The sequence below is a fragment of the Oncorhynchus keta genome, chromosome 2 (assembly GCF_023373465.1).
Source record: "Oncorhynchus keta strain PuntledgeMale-10-30-2019 chromosome 2, Oket_V2, whole genome shotgun sequence".
In the NCBI taxonomy this organism is placed as follows: domain Eukaryota; kingdom Metazoa; phylum Chordata; class Actinopteri; order Salmoniformes; family Salmonidae; genus Oncorhynchus; species Oncorhynchus keta.
Window position 1 is genome coordinate 24,170,399 of NC_068422.1, and position 20,511 is coordinate 24,190,909.

The 20,511-nt window shown below is 43.1% G+C and overlaps 1 protein-coding gene across 2 annotated transcripts in view; it reads left to right on the forward strand.

Annotated features, from left to right (window-relative positions):
* LOC118398299 (1-acyl-sn-glycerol-3-phosphate acyltransferase epsilon-like) overlaps positions 1-20,511 on the forward strand; it is a 61,097-nt gene that overhangs the window by 32,175 nt on the left and 8,411 nt on the right. The gene's annotated exons all lie outside the window — the stretch shown is intronic.

A 20,511-nucleotide genomic window follows, 5' to 3' on the forward strand; every position in this document is an offset into this window, starting at 1 on the left:
GAGTGATGGTATAGAACAGCAAAAGCAAGATGCAGTAGATGGTAGTGCCCATGAAGCTCATCACTAAACTAAGGACCCTGGGATTAAACACCTCCCTTTGCAACTGGATCCTGGACTTCCTGACAGGCCGTCCCTAGGTGGTAAGGGTAGGCAACAACATGTCGACAACGCTGACTCTCTGGGGTACCTCAGGGGTGTGTACTTAGTCCCCTCCTGCATTCCCTGTTCACCCACGACTGCGTGGCCGAACATGACTCCAACAGCGTCAAGTTTGCTGATGACACAACACTGGTAGGCACGACACTGACGACACAACGATGAGACAGCCTATAGGAAGGAGGTCAGAGAACTGGCAGTGTGGTGCCAGGACAACAAAGTCTCCCTCAACGTGAGCAAGACAAAGGAGCTGATCGAGGAGTACAGAAAAAGACGGGCCGAACAAGCCCCCATTAACATCAACAGGGCTGTAGTGGAGCGGGTCGAGAGTTTCATGTTCCCTGGTGTCCACATCACCAACGATCTATCATGGTCCAAACACACCAAGACAATCGTGAAGAGGGCAAGACAAAACCTTATCCCCCTCAGGAGACTGAAGAGATTTGGCATGGGTCCCCAGATCCTCAAAAGGTTCTATAGCTGCACCATCGAGAGCATCCTGACCAGTTGCACCACCGCCTGGTATGGCAACTGTTCAGCATCTGACCGTAAGGCTCTAGAGAGGGTAGTGCGTATGGCCCCAGTACATCACTGGGGCCAAGCTTCCTGCAGTCCAGGACCTATCTTATAGGCGGTGTCAGAGGAAAGCCCATAAAATTGTCATACTCCAGCCTCCCATGTCATAGACTGTTCTCTCTGCTACCGCACGGCAAGCGGTACCGGAGTGCCAAGTCTAGGACCAAAAGTCTCCTTAACCTCCTCTGGGATATCGGCAACAGCCAGTGAAAGTGCAGGGCGCAAATTCAAAACAACAACAACCTCATAATTAAAATTCCTCAAGCATACAAGTATTTTACACCATTTTAAAGATAAAATTCTCGTTAATCCAGCAACAGTGTCTGATTTTCAAAATGCTTTACAGCGAAAGCACCACAAATGATTGTTAGGTCACCACCAACTCACAGAAAAACACAGCCATTTTTCCAGCCAAAGAGAGGAGTCACACCATGCACAGTTAAAATTAATCACTAACCTTTGATCTTCATCAATGACACTCCTAGAAGTTCATGTTACACAATACATGTATGTTTTGTTTGCTAAAGTGCATATTTATATAAAAAAAATCTCATTTTACATTGGTGCGTTACGTTCAGTAGTTCAAAAACATGCAGTGATTGTGCAGAGAGCCACATCTATTTACATAAATACTCATTATAAATGTTGATGGAAATACAACTGTTATTCATGCAATTAGAGATATACTTCTCCTTAATGCAACCGGTGTGTCAGATTTCAAAAAACCTTTACGGAAAAAGCAAACCATGCAATAATCTGAGTACAGCTTTCAGACAACAAAGCAGCCAAAAAGATATCCGCCATATTGGGAAGTCAACATTAGTCATAAATAGCATTATAAATATTCACTTACCTTTGATGATCTTCATCAGAATGCACTCCCAGGAATCCCAGTTCCACAATAAATTGATAATTTCATCATTATGTCCAAATAGCTTCTTTTGTTAGGGCGTTTTGTTTGGTAAAAAATCCAAAAGCGCGTTCAGGTCCCGTCTTACGAAAAGTTCAAAAAGTTCCGTTACAGCCCGTAGAAACTTGTCAAACTAAGTATAGAATCAATCTTTAGGATGTTTTTAACATAAATCATTAATGAGGTTCCAACCTAAGAATTCCATTATTTATCCGTTATTCTCATTTGCAGCAACAACCTGGGGAATAGTTACAGGGGAGAGGAGGGGGGATGAATGAGCCAATTGTAAACTGGGGATTATTAGGTGACCGTGATGGTTTGAGGGCCAGATTGGGAATTTAGCCAGGACACCGGGGTTAACACCCCTACTCTTACGATAAGTGCCATGGGATCTTTAATGACCTCAGTCAGGACACCCATTTAACTTCCCATCCGAAAGACGGCACCCAATCACTGCCCTGGGGCATTGGGAAAGTTTTTTGAATCAGAGGAAAGAGTGCCTCCTACTGGCCCTCCAACACCACCATTGTCTGTAGAAAAGCAATTGAACGAGAGCAAACACTCATGACCGCACCTCAGAGCCTGTGGCAATCTGCCAGACACCTGGCTCAAACAGCCCTTATGAGCCCCCACTTCACAGTAGAATCCTCAAATAAAATTCTACACTGTTAACATTTATTGGAAGCCTTAGCAAGTGCAACAACCAATGTCCCACTGTATCTACAATAGGGGCTGAGTTTTAAAAAACTACAAGCCTCAGATTTCCCACTTCCTGGTTGGATTTTTCTCAGGTTTTTACCTGCCATATGAGTTATGTTATACTTTACAGACATCATTCAAACAGCTTTAGAAACTTCAGAGTTTTCTATCCAATACTACTAATAATATGCATTTATTAACATCTGGGACGACAGTAGCAGGCAGTTTACTCTGGGCACCTTATTCATCCAAGCTACTCAATACTGCCCCCCTGTCACCAAGAAGTTTAACATCTTCTACCCGCAAGCCATAACACTGTTGCTAGTCACTGTTTATTATCTATGCATAGTCACTTCACCCCTACCTACAGTCGTGGCCAAAAGTTCTAAGAATGACACTCATATTCATTTCCACAATTTTTGCTGCCTCAGTGTCTTTAGATTTTTTGTCAGATGTTACTATGGAATACTGAAGTATAATTACAAGCATTTCATAAGTGTGAAAGGCTTTTATTGACAATTACATGAAGTTTATGCAAAGAGACAATATTTGCAGTGTTGACCCTTCTTTTTCAACACCTCTGCAATCTGCCCTGGCATGCTGTCAATTAACTTCTGGGCCCCATCCTGACTGATGGCAGCCCATTCTTGCATAATCAATGCTTGGATTTTGTCAGAATTTGTGGGTTTTGTTTGTCCACCTGCCTTTTGAGGATTGACCACAAGTTCTCAATGTGATTAAGGTCTGGGGAGTATCCTGGCCATGGAACCAAAATATTGATGTTTTGTTCCCCAAGCCACTTAGTTATCACTTTTGCCTTATGGCAAGGTGCTCCATCATGCTGGAAAAGGCATTGTTCGTCACCAACCTGTTCCTGGATGGTTGGGAGAAGTTGTTCTCGGAGGATGTGTTGCTTTATTTATGGCTGTGTTCTTAGGCAAAATTGTGAGTGAGCCCACTCCCTTGGCTGAGAAGCAACCCCACACATGAATAGTATCAGGATGCTTTACTGTTGGCATGACACAGGACTGATGGTAGTGCTCACCTTGTCTTCTCCGGACAAGCTTTTTTCCAGATGACCCAAGCAATCGGAAAGGGGATTCATCAGAGAATGACTTTACCCCAGTCCTCAACAATCCAATCCCTGTACCTTTTGCAGAATATCAGTCTGTCCCTGCTGTTTTTCCTGGAGAGAATTGGCATCTTTGCTGCCCTTCTTGACACCAGGCCATCCTCTAAAAGTCTACACCTCACTGGCCGTGCAGATGCACTCACACCTGCCTACTACCATTCCTGAGCAAGCTCTGTACTGGTGGTGCCCCGATCCCGCAGCTGAATCAACTTTTTAGGAGACGGTCCTGGCGCTTTCTGGACTTTCTTGGACGCCCTAAAGCCTTCTTCACAACAATTGAACCGCTCTCCTTGAATTTCTTGATGATCCGATAAATGGTTGATTTAGGTGAAATCTTACTGGCAGCAATATCCTTGACTGTGAAGCCCTTTTTGTGCAAAGCAATGATGACGGCACGTGTTTCCTTGGAGGTAACCATGGTTGACAGAGGAAGAACAATGATTCCAAGCACCATTCTCCTTTTGAAGCTTCCAGTCTGTTAATTGAACTTAATCAGCATGACAGAGTTATCTCCAGCCTTGTCCTCGTCAACACTCACACTTGTGTTAACGAGAGAATCGCCGACATGATGTCAGCTGGTCCTTTTGTGGCAGGGCTGAAATGCAGTGGAAATGTTTTTTGGGGGATTCTGTTCATTTGCATGGCAAAGAGGGACTTTGCAATTAATTGTAATTCATCTGATCACTCTTCATAACATTCTGGAGTATATCACGGTACAGCAAATTTTGTGAAAAATAATATTTGTCATTCTAAACTTTTTGCCACGACTGTACAAATGACCTCTAACCTGTACCCCCGCACACTGACTTGGTACCGGTACCCCCTGTATATAGCCTCGTTATTATGTTTTATTTGTATTATTTCTTACTTTAGTTTATTTGGTAAATATTTTCTCTTCTTGAACTGCACTGTTGGTTAAGGGCTTGTAAGTAAGCATTTCACGGTAATGTCTATACTTTTTGCATTTGGCGCATGTGACCAATAAAGTTTGATTTAATGAGTCTCTCAACTAAAGAAATGTATAAAACGACACGACACGGGGGTATATCTGACCTCCATCGAGGACGTGACAATGGTTAATCAAATCTCCCCGTTTCTGCCCATTTTCTTTTGCGCAGTTTTACAAGCCTTCTCATACAGCTGCAACTGTATATGCATTTGTAAATCAAGACCTTTCTTGAGTTGGCTCTGGGATGGTGCAACTGTTGATAATCTGAGTCTATGGTTGAGTGTGTAGGTATCCCAGAACTGTTGTGAGGGAAAAAAAATATGTTCGGGACCATGTAGGATGATTCACAATAATTGTTTACCAGAATGTAATTCCGGTAATGGCGAAACTAGTGAAAAAATCCTTTGCATAAATTGCCCACGTTACTACAAATATTAATAGCTAATTATGAAAAATAAGATGCAGGATTTAAAAATATAAATATAATTTAATGGCTATTAAAAAATACTAATCGAAGTGGGGGTGATTGAAATGCATTTGGCGCTTGATCTGCTTCTTTTCAATGGGTGGCACTGTGTGCTCTTTTCGAAGGATGGGTCCGGGGGCTATGGGATCCGGGGGGTTGGCGGTGGTCTGCCGGACATTGGGATGACAACCCAACTCGGGATGAGCTGGTGGAATAGTGGGGACCAATTGGAGGTTTACTTAGTAGCAATGCAAATATGGTACAGCTATATAGACACTCAATCATCATGTTACTTTTTAATGGTACGTTTACAAACATAAGTTTCGATTCTATTGTCCAAACAGATCATCAAGGTAGATGGATTATTTTAAATATGTTATTGGACAAATATACGGTCAAAATAATGATGATCCAAGCTTCTTTGAAAATATAAGAATTTATCAACTCTACAAGCAGCTCTAGACTATTATTATAGTGGGAGATTTTAAAGATGGTTTTAAACACCTATGGACCGTAAAAGAAATCGCACTACAAACTATCACCCTCGGGCACTTCAGGAAATCTTGAACGTCATGGATATATTGGAGTTAGTGGATATATGGAGGCTTAAATTAGAGGTCGACCAATTAATCAGAATAGCTGATTAACTTAGGGCCGATTTTGACGTTTTCATAACAATCGAAAACCGTTTTTTTTTGGCCGCCAATTTTATTTTTTAATAAAAAAAATAATAATAATTATACCATTTTTATTTAACTAGGCAAGTCAGTTAAGAACGCACTCATTTACAATGAAGGCCTAGGAACGGTGGGTCAGCTCGGGATCCAATCTTGCAACCTTACAGTTAACTAGTCCAACGCAATAGCGACCTGCCTCTTTCTCATTGCACTCCACAAGGAGACTGACTGCCTGTTACGAGAATGCAATAAGCCAAGGTAAGTTGCTAGCTAGCATTAAACTTATCTTATAAAAAACAATCATTATCACTAGTTAACTTCACATGGTTGATATTACTAGATATTATCTAGCATGTCCTGCATTGCATATAATCTGACTGAGCAAACAAGTATCTGACTGAGCGGTGGTAGGCAGAAGCAGGTGTGTAAACATTCATTCAAACAGCACTTTTGTGCCTTTTGCCAGCAGCTCTTCGTTTTGCTTCAAGCATCGCGCTGTTTATGACTTCAAGCATATCAACTCCCGAGATGAGGCTGGTGTAACCGAAGTGAAATGGCTAGCTAGTTAGCGCTTGCTAATAGCGTTTCAAACGTCACTTGCTCTGAGCCTTCTAGTAGTTGTTCCCCTTGCTCTGCATGGGTAACGCTGCTTCGATGGTGGCTGTTGTTGTTGTGTTGCTCGTTCGAGGCCAGGGAGGAGCGAGGAAAGGGACGGAAGCTATACTGTTACACTGGCAACACTAAAGTGCCTATAAGAACATACAATAGTCAAAGGTATATGAAATACAAATGGTATAGAGGGAAATAGTCCTAATAATAACTACAATCTAAAACTTCTTACCTGGGAATATTGAAGACTCATGTTAAAAGGAACCACCAGCTTTCATATGTTCTCATGTTCTGAGCAAGGAACTTAAACGTTAGCGTTCTTACACGGCACATATTGCACTTTTACTTGCTTCTCCAACACTTTGTTTTTGCATTATTTAAACCAAATTGAACATGTTTCATTATTTACTTGAGGCTAAATTGATTTTATTGATGTATTATATTAAGTTAAAATAAGTGTTCATTCAGTATTGTTATTGTCATTATTACAAATAATGACAATAGTATCGGCGTTGAAAAATCATAATCGGTCGACCTCTAGCTTAAATACCCCGACCTAGTGAGATAGGCTTAATCAAGCTAGTCATCTTGATTACTTTGTCATTCTCTCTGGCACCAATATTTTGTGTTGATAGGGAGACAGAATGTGGTCTGATAATCACATAATTTATATATATATATTTATATTATGTGATTATCAACACTAACTTTTGATATATATAACTCTTACAGAATTTCCACGTGGACGAGGATATTGGAAATGTAATCAAAGCCTACTTGATGATAACTTGTTTATAACTAGGACAGGATCATTTATAATTGACTTTTTCCAACTTAACATAGGTACAGCAGATCCCCCTTATTGTATGGGACACTTAAATGTGCCTTTAGAGGCCATGCAATTCAGTGCTCCTCTATAAAACAAAAGCAATTTAGATCAAGAGTCCATATTATCAAAGGAAATTGACATAGAAATGTTACCAAAAAATAGAGTCCCGCATGAATCACCGAATGATATTTTGAAAGAGGAAGTACTTTAAGAATGTTTCTGTTTCAGTCTCCTCAATCTCCACTAACCAAAGCTAATTGTATGGATTTGTTTCCTATTAATAATGTAAAATTAACATCTGTACAGAAAGACTCATGTGAAGGCCAAATTACAGAGGAGTAACCTCTTGATGCAATTAAAGCCTTTAAGTCCGGGAACTCCAGGCCTGGATAGCATACCAGTGGAAGTATACCAGATTTTTTTATATACTCAGAAGACCATTATTAGCATTTTTTTTTAACCAGTCCTATATTAATGGTAGATTATCGGACACGCAACAAGGTCTGATTTCATTATTACTGAAACAGGATCCAAGTGGTGTGTATATAAAAATCCAGTCCATTTTAAAAAAGAATGGAGGTCTCTTACACTTCAGTGTTGTCATGCAAAAACTTTGCGCTAAATGCTTGGCACATAGAATTAAAAAGGTATTGTCAGATATTATTCATCCTAATCGGACAGATTTTTTACATGGACGATACATTGGAGATAATATAAGAATAGTACTGGAATACTATGAAATTTTGGGGACACCAGGCCTGGTTTTCATAGCTGATTTTGAAAAGACTTTTGATAAAGTATGACTGGAGTTTATATATAAATGCCTATAATATTTCAATGTTGGAGCATCTCTTTTATAAAATGGGTTAAAGTTATGTATAGTAACCCTAGGTGTTAAATAGTAAATAATGGCTATGTCTCAAAGTTTTAAACTGTCAAGAGGATTAAAACAAGGTTGTCCACTTTCGGCATATCTATATATTATTGCCATCAAAATGTTAGGTGTTAAAATTAGATCCAACAATAATATTAAGGGATAGAAATCTGTGGCTTAAAAACAAAGGTGTCATTGTACGCTGATTCATGTTTTCTTTTAAAACCACAATTAAAATCCCTCCACATTCTCATAGAGGATCTAGATACTTTTGCTAACCTCTCTGGATTAAAACCAAATTATAACTAAGTATTGGATCACTAAAAAATTAAACTTTTACATTACTGTGTAGTTTACCAATAAAATGGTCTGACAGGGATTAAGACATATTCGGTATACATATCCCGAAGGAAAGAAATTCTCACTCCAATAAATTTTTATAGAAAGTTAGCAATAATAGATGAGATATTGCTACCATGGAAAGGAAAATACCTGTATATTTGTGGAAAAAATCACCCAGATTTTAACTCTAGACATCAGTGTACCTATTTGCTTATGGTTTTGCCTACACCTAGTGACCTGCCTCTTAAATTATATTAACAAAAAATATTCCATTTTATTTGGAATGGCAAGCCAGACAAAATTAAAAGGGCCTATTTATATAACGAATATGAATTTGGAGGGCGGAAATGATAAAATATTAAAGCATTAGACCTCTCACTAGTAAATTGGTAGGAAAGTCTCACCCCATGTTCTAGAATGGCCTTTTTCCATTTATTCAGATTACAACGGTTTACTTTCGGTTGTTTGAAAACTAAATCATCTCCAAAATATCGGTTTTTTTTTTTAAACAAACCTTATAAAGTTGATTGCAATTTCAGTTTAATCCACCTGAAAAGAACGAACAAATAATACAAATATTGTGGTTAAGTGTAAGGGGGGAGGGGGGGTAGGTAAGGAAGTTGTCTGCCGGCCCTGCATTAAAGACCATAAATGGTTAAAGAAAATTGTGATAACTAAAAATGTATACCAATTTCATTTTAGGACCAAAAAATTAACAGCTGTGCCATATAAATTGCAAAATAGTTGGGAAGAGATTTTCGATGTACCGATTCCATGGCACATGGATTATGAATTGACACACAAAACAACGCCAGATTAAAAAATATAAAATAAACTCAACTTTTTCAGGACCCTGTCTTTCAAAGATAATTCATAAAAATCCAAATAACTTCACAGATCTTCATTGTAAAGGGTTTCAACACTGTTTCCCCTGCTTGTTCAATGAACTATAAACAATTAATGAACTTGCACCTGTGGAATGGTTGTTAAAACACTAACAGCTTATAGACAGTAGGCAATTAAGGTCACAGTTATGAAAACTTAGGACACTAAAAGTGGCCTTTCTACTGACTCTGAAAAACACCAAATAAAAGATGCCCAGGGTCCCTGCTCATCTGTGTGAACAGCACAGACATTGCAATTTATTTCCCTGGCCACATCTGCAGTCCTCATGCCTCCTTGCAGCAGGCATGCTGCAAGGAGGCATGAGGACTGCAGATGTGGCCAGGGAAATAAATTGCAATGTCTGTACTGTGAGACGCCTAAGACAGCGCTACAGGGAGACAGGACGGACAGCTGATCGTCCTCGCAGTGGCAGACCATGTGTAACAACACTTGCACAGGATTGGTATATCTGAAAATCACACCTGCGGGACAGGTACAGGATGGCAACAACTGCCCTAGGTACACCAGGAACTCACAATCCCTCCATCAGTGCTCAGACTGTCCACAATAGGTTGAGAGAGGCTGGACTGAGGGATGGTAGGCCTGTTGTAAGGCAGGTCCTCACCAGACATCACTGGCAACAACGTCACCTATGGGTACGAACCCTCCGTCGCTGGCCCAGACAGGACTGGCAAAAAGTGCTCTTCACTGACGAGTCGCGGTTTTGTCTCACCAGGGATGTCGGTCAATTAGCGTTTGTTGTCGAAGGAAGGAGCGTTACACCGAGGCCTGCACTCTGTAGCGGAATCGAGGTGGAGGGTCCGTCATGGTCTGGGGCGGTGTGTCACAGCATCATCGGACTGAGCTTGTTGTCATTGCAGGCAATCTCACCGCTGTGCGTTACAGGCAAGACATCCTCCTCCCTCATGTGGTACCCTTCCTGCAGGCTCATCCTGTGATTTCCTGCAAGACAGGAATGTCAGTGTTCTGCCATGGCCAGCGAAGAGCCCGGATCTCAATCTCATTGAGCACGTCTGGGACCTGTTGGATCGGAGACCATTCCCCCCAGAAATGTCCGGGAACTTGCAGGTTCCTTTGGAAGTATGGGGTAACATCTCACAGCAAGAACTGGCAAGTCTGGTGTAGTCCATGATGTGGAGATGCACTGCACTACTTAGTATCTGGTGTGGCCACCAGCTGCATTGACTGTTACTTTTGATTTTGTTCAGGGACACATTATTCAATATCTGTTAGTCACATGTCTGTGAAACTTGTTCAGTTTGTCTGTTGTTGAATCTTATGTTCATACAAATATTTACACGAGTTTGCTGAAAATAAACGCAGTTGACAGTGAGAGGACATTTTATGCTGAGTTCTTATGGGGGATGCAATCATCCCAGCTCTGCAGATTTTGCTGTGAGGAGGCAGAGTTATTAGATCATCTATTTTGGTACTGTCCATATGTAGCTCGTTTTTGGTCACAGGTCCAGGAATGGCTGAAAAATTGCAACATTTACCTAGAACTAACGCTGCATATTGCAATACTGGGTGATTTGAAAAGTCAGTCAATCAATAACATAATTATTTTTACATTTTTAAAAATTTAATTTACAATCTGTAGAAGCTGAGAATATAAAGGTTCAGTACTTTTGTGAAGCATCACAGCACAGTTGAGAATATTTGGCAAATAGAAATCCAAAATGGATGGTGTTAAGAGCTAGATGGGAGGGGTTGAATGGAGCTGAAGGGTGGGACTAATAACAAGATGACCAATGTAAACCATACAGGGTTTGTAAAATGTATGTAGGTTCAGAAATGTTGTGAAATAGTACAGTTACAAATAAAACTAAATATAACTATTGTAAAATAGATTGTCTGGAAAATGTGTATAAACTGAAGGTAGAAGCCTAAAGTGCTATTGATTGTTAGTTTACTCCATTTAGGGGAGGGGTGGTAGGGCTTGCGGGGAATAATTCTAAAAAAAGTTTGTGTGTATATATATATATATATATATATATATATTACTGCTCAAAAAAAATAAAGGGAACACTTAAACAACACAATGTGACTCCAAGTCAATCACACTTCTGTGAAATCAAACTGTCCACTTAGGAAGCAACACTGATTGACAATACATTTCACATGCTGTTGTGCAAATGGAATAGACAACAGGTGGAAATTATATGCAATTAGCAAGACACCCCCAATAAAGGAGTGGTTCTGCAGGTGATGACCACAGACCACTTCTCAGTTCCTATGCTTCCTGGCTGATGTTTTGGTCACTTTTGAATGCTGGTGGTGCTTTCACTCTAGTGGTAGCATGAAACGGAGTCCACAACCCACACAAGTGTCTCAGGTAGTGCAGCTCATCCAGGATGGCACATCAATGCGAGCTGTGGCAAGAAGTTTTGCTGTGTCTGTCAGCGTAGTGACCAGAGCATGGAGGCGCTACCAGGAGACAGGCAAGTACATCAGGAGACGTGAAGGAGGCCGTAGGAGGGCAACAGCCCAGCAGCAGGACCGCTACCTCCGCCTTTGTGCAAGGAGGAGCACTGCCAGAGCCCTGCAAAATGACCTCCAGCAGACCACAAATGTGCATGTGTCTGCTCAAACGGTCAGAAACAGACTCCATGAGGGTGGTATGAGGGCCTGACTTCCACAGGTGGGGGTTGTGCTTACACCCCAACACCGTGCAGGACGTTTGGCATTTGCCAGAGAACACCAAGATTGGCAAATTCGCCACTGGCGCCCTGTGCTCTTCAGATGACAGCAGGTTCACACTGAGCACATGTGACAGTCTAGAGACGCCGTGGAGAACGTTCTGCTGCCTGCAACATCCTCCAGCATGACCGGTTTGGCGGTGGGTCAGTCATGGTGTGGGGTGGCATTTCTTTGGGGGGCCGCACAGCCCTCCATGTGCTCGCCAGAGGTAGCCTGACTGCCATTAGGTACCGAGATGAGATCCTCAGACCCCTTGTGAGACCATATGCTGGTGTGGTTGGCCCTGGGTTCCTCCTAATGCAAGTCAATGCTAGACCTCATGTGGCTGGAGTGTGTCAGCAGTTCCTGCAAGAGGAAGGTATTGATTCTATGGACTGGCCCGGCCCGCCCGTTCCCTATCTATAGATATCTATATACTCAAAATGTATGGGGGATTGGAAATGATGCAGACAATTACATCGATGGAAGCAAAAATCTTTCCTCAATATTAAAGCTGATTCACCCTTTAAAAAATGTACTGAGGCCTCCCGGGTGGCGCAGTGGTCTTAGGCACTGCATGTCAGTGCTAGCTAGCTGTGCCACCAGAGACTCCGGGTTTTAGCCCAGGCTCTGTCGCAGCCGGCCGCGACCGGGAGGTCCATGGGGCGGCGCACAGTTGGCCCAGCGTCGTCCTTGTTAGGGAGGGTTTCGCCGCATGGATATCCTTGTCTCGTCGCGCACTAGCGACTCCTGTTGTGGGCCGGGCGTAGTGCACGCTGACCAGGTTGCCAGGTGTACGGTGTTTCCTCCGACACATTGGTGCGACTGGCTTCCGGGTTGGATATGCATTGTGTCAAGAAGCAGTGCGGCTTGGTTGGGTTGTTTCGGAGGACGCATGGCTCTCGACCTTCGCCTCTCCCGAGTCCGTACGGGAGTTGGAGCGATGAGACAAGACTGTAACTACTACCAATTGGATACCGCGAAATTGGGGAGAAAAAAAGGGGTAAAAAAAACAACGTCCTGACCAAACAGCCACAGCATGACCGTAAACCCATGTAGTTCTTTCAAAACAGAGCAGAATGCTTCAGGAAACAGTACTTTGACAGTGGAAAAGTAAGTCGGCTAGCAAGGCATTGTTGTCAGCAAAAATAATGGAGTACTATCTCTCATAGTAGGAGATATGAGTTTCTCTTTCAAACAATCCCTTGGGCTTGTACACAGCTAATTGCTAACATTAGCCAAAGCAAACTACAAATGAAGAATAATGATCAGGCCTCCAACCTAGACTTTTTTCAGCAATACTTTCTACAGTAAAATGTACAGTAGGCCTGGATTTTTAATCTGTACTGTTTCTTAGGGTTGCATCTGTGTGATGTGAAAAATCTGTTTATTCCAGTTCAGAATGAAAATGATTCGTTTTTTTAACAGCAACAGTTCCAACCTAGACAGTTATGTAAAGAGTTTATTGGGTAAAAATACCAATATAAATGGTTGTTTTCATTTCATTGTTATTTGTTTTTGTCTATATTGCATTTGTTTTAGCCATAAGGGAATGTATTTACATATAGTTTCCGAGGCTTGGGTCCCAGGAAAAATCAGAGTTTCTCATTTTTCTCCCAGGCTGAAAAAGTTTAAGAACCCCTGGTCTGTGGTATTGAGTCGAAGAGAGTGAGGTTAGGTGCAGACCATGAAGTTGGCAACAACATGTAGTAATTCAAATATGAACTGTATAGTGCCAGGCTGTACAAATTAACTCCATAACCACTGATTATTATTTTGATGTATAAAGGGATTTTTAAAATTTTTGCTATGCTGTGTATTCACTAACTGTGTGAGTGATGTGACATTTTTATAGTATCTGTAACATATTTTGGTATTTAATCTACAATTTAACTTCTTAAAGCGGCAATCAGCAGTTGAAATAATAACAAAGTGTTCTTCCTGCTCCTCTTTCGGTAAAAAGCTGAGGAATGGGGCTGAAGAAATAGGAATAATTTGAGTGATTACATGTCTTAAACATTACAGCAGGGTAGATTTACTAAATTAACTGGTTTTATTCAAACTCAAACCCTATATAAATGCCACTTGCGCTTTATGGAAGAGACGACATGCGCAGGGATGGCACGCCATTCACCTCGTCCAATTCTACCTTGTGTTCATAGGGTGAACTGGCGGTTAGCTGCCAGAGTGTATGCACTGCAAACAAAATCATAAAAGAAATTCTGATACTGAAACTAAATCATAATGTATTTATATTTAGCATGCCCTGTTTTTGGTTAGAATGAGATTTCATGAATCATGTCTGCGATTCAAATGCGTTACCATTGCGCCAAACAGCGCTTGTGATAATGATCGTTATAGGTTACTGATTATATATGTTGAGCACTTACCCACTACTGTTAGCTTTTAAACAATGTATAATCAAGAAAAATGTCAGTAACCTCTTCTACCAAGAAGTGACACGTCCAATACATCGCCATCAAGAAGACACTGACAGGAACTGCTAACTGTATGTAATACAGCCACCATCCGCTGGGATTTTGTGCTGTATCCTCAACATTTCTCTCCTGTAGACTGAAAATTGACCAAGAAGCCCAAACATATTTGACTAACACAATTTCAAACCTTGCTTACATTTGTATACGTTAACATTTCTTTCTATTATGTATGGGAATACTTGAACAGATTTCTTAAATTAAAATCACTTAGCAGATTTCCTGGTGTTTTTACTCTTTTATAAAGGTGGTTCTGATCCTGAATGCTGATTGGTTAAAACCACATTCCAGCCCGTGTTTATTCCACAACTTACCACCAGCTAAATCTACAGCATTAAAATGCCTATTTACCTCCATCTGACTTTGCAATCCACTGGCTCATCAGTCCAGCCAGGCAATTGTATTTATAAAGCCCTTCTTACATCAGTTGGTGTCACAAAGTGCTGTTCAGAAACCCAGCCTTATTATTTATTAACTTGATCTCCACTGTAAAAAGCATCTAGACATCATCTCACATTTCTTTTAGACTAATATTTAGTTTTCAACAGCGGCGGTTAAAATAAACCTTGCTGTCTGCCTCTAACATTTGCAAGATTGTTTCAGTATTCAAATTCGATCTCCAGCTGTAATGTAATGAACGTGTCAGGATGAGACAGACTGGCAGGCAGCATTTCTCAGCCTGTCGAAATCAGGAAACAGCTGGCAGCATTTTATGTATTTATATACAGTACCAGTCAAGAGTTTGGACACTTAATTATTCAAGGGTTTTAATTTATTTATCTATTTACTAAGTGTGCAAAGCTGCCATCGAGGCAAAGGGTGGCTACTTTGAAGAATCTCACTTATCAAATGTATTTAGATTTAACACTTTTTTTGGTTACTACATGATACCATATGTATTTCATAGTTTTGATGTATTCATTCTACAATGTAGAAAATAGTATAAAAAAAACTGGAATGACTAGGTGCCAACTTTTGACTGGTACTGTATGTGTGTGTATGTATACACACTTTTTACTAGGCAAGTCAGTTAAGAACAAATTCTTATTTTCAATAACTGCCTAGGAACAGTGGGTTAACTGCCTGTTCAGGAGCAGAACGACAGATTTGTACCTTGTCAGCTCGAGGATTTGAACTTGCAATCTTTCGGTTACTAGTCCAACGCTCTAACCACTAGGCTACCCTAGGAAGTTTACATACACTTAGGTTGGAGTCATTAAAACAAATTTTTCAACGACTACACAAATTTGTTGTTAACAAACTATGGTTTTGGCAATTCTTTTAGGACATCTACTTCTTGCTTGACAAGTAATTTTTCCAACAATTGTTTACAGACAGATTATTTCACATGTAATTCACTGTATCACAATTCCAGTGGGTCAGAAGTATACATACACTAAGTTGACTGTGCCTTTAAACAGCTTGGAAAATTCCTGAAACTGATGTTATGGCTTTAGAAGATTCTGATGTGCTGCAGGAGGTACTGGTGCACTTCACAAAATAGATGGCATCATGAGGAAATGTTGCTTCAATATATCCACATCATCTCCATACATCAGTCATGAAGTTAAAGCTTGGTCGCAAATGGGTCTTCCAAATGGACAATGACCCCAACCATACTTACAAAGTTGTGGCAAAATGGCTTGAGGACAAAGTCAAGGTATTAGAGTGGCAATCACAAAGCCCTGACCTCGATCCTAGAGAATTTGTGATCAGAACTGAATTAGCGTGTGCGAGCAAGGGGGCCTACAATCCTGACTCTGTTATACACCAGCTCTCAGGAGGAATGGGCCAAAATTCACCCAACTTATTGTGGGAAGCTTGTGGAAGGCTACCTAAAACCGTTTGACCCAAGTCAAACAATTTAAAGGCAATGCTACCAAATACCAATTGAGTGTATGTAAACTTCTGACCCACTGGGAATGTGATGAAAGAAATAAAAGCTCAAATAAATCACTACTATTATTCTGACATTTCCCATTCTTAAAATAAAGTGGTCATCCTAACTGACCTAAAACAGGGAATTTCAAAAGGTTCCGGGTTGGAGCGAGCGGTCGCATTCGCACTTCGCTCTGCAGGTTGTATAACTTTTTCATTACATTTCATTATAGTACAACGGTTGATTTGTCTAATCTTAGCAATTCTTCTTAGCTAGCTACATAGCCGTCCTTGTATCAGAGATAATTGCATAATTATCGTATTTCGTCGCCCTAACGTAGCCTTCACTGCTATTCGCCCAGGAGCTAGCAAACGCTAGCTAACGCACACAGATTAGCATCACTGTAGTGCTATTCACTCAACTGAACGACTTGATTAGTCTAGTGTTAGCTAGCTACATAGCTGTCTTTGTTTCCAAGATAATTGTGTAGTTTAGTGTGTGTAGCCTTGGAGTGATTATCTTAATTCACTGAGGTTCGCTAGCCAGCTATTTGTCGTCCTTAACGTAGGAGACTCTGCTAGCTAGCCAACAGCTAACAGCTAGCCAACGTCTACTGTTTCGAATTCAATCACCGGTCAGGTAGTATCACATTTTCATTTCATTCAGTACAACGGTTTGATTTGTTTGATCGTAGCTAGCTACATAGCTAGCTACATAGCCGTCTTTGTTTCAAAGATAATTGTGTAGTCTAGAGCGATTTCCTAGGTTAGCTAGCCAGCTATTGTCGTTCTTTTAACGCAACGTAACGTAAACAACACTGCTAGCTAGCCAGCTAGCCCCCGAATAGCAGCACTGTAGAAACTATTACACTCAACGGAACGACTTGATTAGTGTAGTGTCAACAACGCAGCCACTGCCAGCTAGCCTACTTTAGCAGTACTGTATCATTTTAATCATTTTAGTCAATAAGATTCTTGCTACATAAGCTTAACTTTCTGAACATTCGAGACGTGTAGTCCACTTGTCATTCCAATCTCCTTGCATTAGCGTAGCCTTTTCTGTAGCCTGTCAACTATGTGTCTGTCTATCCCTGTTCTCTCCTCTCTGCACAGACCATACAAACGCTCCACACCGCGTGGCCGCGACCACCCTAATCTGGTGGTCCCAGCGCGTACGACCCACGTGGAGTTCCAGGTCTCCGGTAGCCTCTGGAACTGCCGATCTGCGGCCAACAAGGCAGAGTTCATCTCAGCCTATGCCTCCCTCCAGTCCCTTGACTTCTTGGCACTGACGGAAACATGGATCACCACAGATAACACTGCTACTCCTACTGCTCTCTCCTCGTCCGCCCACGTGTTCTCGCACACCCCGAGAGCTTCTGGTCAGCGGGGTGGTGGCACCGGGATCCTCATCTCTCCCAAGTGGTCTTTCTCTCTTTCTCCCCTTACCCATCTGTCTATCGCCTCCTTTGAATTCCATGCTGTCACAGTTACCAGCCCTTTCAAGCTTAACATCCTTATCATTTATCGCCCTCCAGGTTCCCTCGGAGAGTTCATCAATGAGCTTGATGCCTTGATAAGCTCCTTTCCTGAGGACGGCTCACCTCTCACAGTTCTGGGCGACTTTAACCTCCCCACGTCTACCTTTGACTCATTCCTCTCTGCCTCCTTCTTTCCACTCCTCTCCTCTTTTGACCTCACCCTCTCACCTTCCCCCTACTCACAAGGCAGGCAATACGCTTGACCTCATCTTTACTAGATGCTGTTCTTCCACTAACCTCATTGCAACTCCCTCCAAGTCTCCGACCACTACCTTGTATCCTTTTCCCTCTCGCTCTCATCCAACACTTCCCACACTGCCCCTACTCGGATGGTATCGCGCCGTCCCAACCTTCGCTCTCTCTCCCCCGCTACTCTCTCCTCTTCCATCCTATCATCTCTTCCCTCTGCTCAAACTTTCTCCAATCTATCTCCTGATTCTGCCTCTTCAACCCTCCTCTCCTCCCTTACTGCATCCTTTGACTCTCTATGTCCCCTATCCTCCAGGCCGGCTCGGTCCTCCCCTCCCGCTCCGTGGCTCGACGACTCATTGCGAGCTCACAGAACAGGGCTCCGGGCAGCCGAGCGGAAATGGAGGAAAACTCGCCTCCCTGCGGACCTGGCATCCTTTCACTCCCTCCTCTCTACATTTTCCTCCTCTGTCTCTGCTGCTAAAGCCACTTTCTACCATTCTAAATTCCAAGCATCTGCCTCTAACCCTAGGAAGCTCTTTGCCACCTTCTCCTCCCTCCTGAATCCTCCCCCCTCCTCCCTCTCTGCAGATGACTTCGTCAACCATTTTGAAAAGAAGGTCGACGACATCCGATCCTCGTTTGCTAAGTCAAACGACAGCGCTGGTTCTGCTCACACTGCCCTACCCTATGCTCTGACCTCTTTCTCCCTCTCTCTCCAGATGAAATCTCGCGTCTTGTGACGGCCGGCCGCCCAACAACCTGCCCGCTTGACCCTATCCCCTCCTCTCTTCTCCAGACCATTTCCGGAGACCTTCTCCCTTACCTCACCTCGCTCATCAACTCATCCCTGACCGCTGGCTACGTCCCTCCCGTCTTCAAGAGAGCGAGAGTTGCACCCCTTCTGAAAAAACCTACACTCGATCCCTCCGATGTCAACAACTACAGACCAGTATCCCTTCTCTCTTTTCTCTCCAAAACTCTTGAGCGTGCCGTCCTTGGCCAGCTCTACCGCTATCTCTCTTAGAATGACCTTCTTGATCCAAATCAGTCAGGTTTCAAGACTAGTCATTCAACTGAGACTGCTCTTCTCTGTATCACGGAGGCGCTCCGCACTGCTAAAGCTAACTCTCTCTCCTCTGCTCTCATCCTTCTAGACCTATCGGCTGCCTTCGATACTGTGAACCATCAGATCCTCCTCTCCACCCTCTCCGAGTTGGGCATCTCCGGCGCGGCCCACGCTTGGATTGCGTCCTACCTGACAGGTCGCTCCTACCAGGTGGCGTGGCGAGAATCTGTCTCCTCACCACGCGCTCTCACCACTGGTGTCCCCCAGGGCTCTGTTCTAGGCCCTCTCTTATTCTCGCTATACACCAAGTCACTTGGCTCTGTCATAACCTCACATGGTCTCTCCTATCATTGCTATGCAGACGACACACAATTAATCTTCTCCTTTCCCCCTTCTGATGACCAGGTGGCGAATCGCATCTCTGCATGTCTGGCAGACATATCAGTGTGGATGACGGATCACCACCTCAAGCTGAACCTCAGCAAGACGGAGCTCCTCTTCCTCCCGGAGAAGGACTGCCCGTTCCATGATCTCGCCATCACGGTTGACAACTCCATTGTGTCCTCCTCCCAGAGCGCTAAGAACCTTGGCGTGATCCTGGACAACACCCTGACGTTCTCAACTAACATCAAGGCGGTGTCCCGTTCCTGTAGGTTCATGCTCTACAACATCCGCAGAGTACGACCCTGCCTCACACAGGAAGCGGCGCAGGTCCTAATCCAGGCACTCGTCATCTCCCGTCTTGATTACTGCAACTCGCTGTTGGCTGGGCTCCCTGCCTGTGCCATTAAACCCCTACAACTCATCCAGAACGCCGCAGCCCGTCTGGTGTTCAACCTTCCCAAGTTCTCTCACGTCACCCCGCTCCTCCGCTCTCTCCACTGGCTTCCAGTTGAAGCTCGCATCCGCTACAAGACCATTGTGCTTGCCTACGGAGCTGTGAGGGGAACGGCACCTCAGTACCTCCAGGCTCTGATCAGGCCCTACACCCAAACAAGGGCACTGCGTTCATCCACCTCTGGCCTGCTCGCCTCCCTACCACTGAGGAAGTACAGTTCCCGCTCAGCCCAGTCAAAACTGTTCGCTGCTCTGGCCCCCCAATGGTGGAACAAACTCCCTCACGACGCCAGGACAGCGGAGTCAATCACCACCTTCCGGAGACACCTGAAACCCCACCTCTTCAAGGAATACCTAGGATAGGGTAAGTAAGGGTGGCGAATCGCATCTCTGCATGTCTGGCAGACATATCAGTGTGGATGACGGATCACCACCTCAAGCTGAACCTCGGCAAGACGGAGCTGCTCTTCCTCCCGGGGAAGGACTGCCCGTTCCATGATCTCGCCATCACGGTTGACAACTCCATTGTGTCCTCCTCCCAGAGCGCTAAGAACCTTGGCGTGATCCTGGACAACACCCTGTCGTTCTCAACTAACATCAAGGCGGTGGCCCGTTCCTGTAGGTTCATGCTCTACAACATCCGCAGAGTACGACCCTGCCTCACACAGGAAGCGGCGCAGGTCCTAATCCAGGCACTT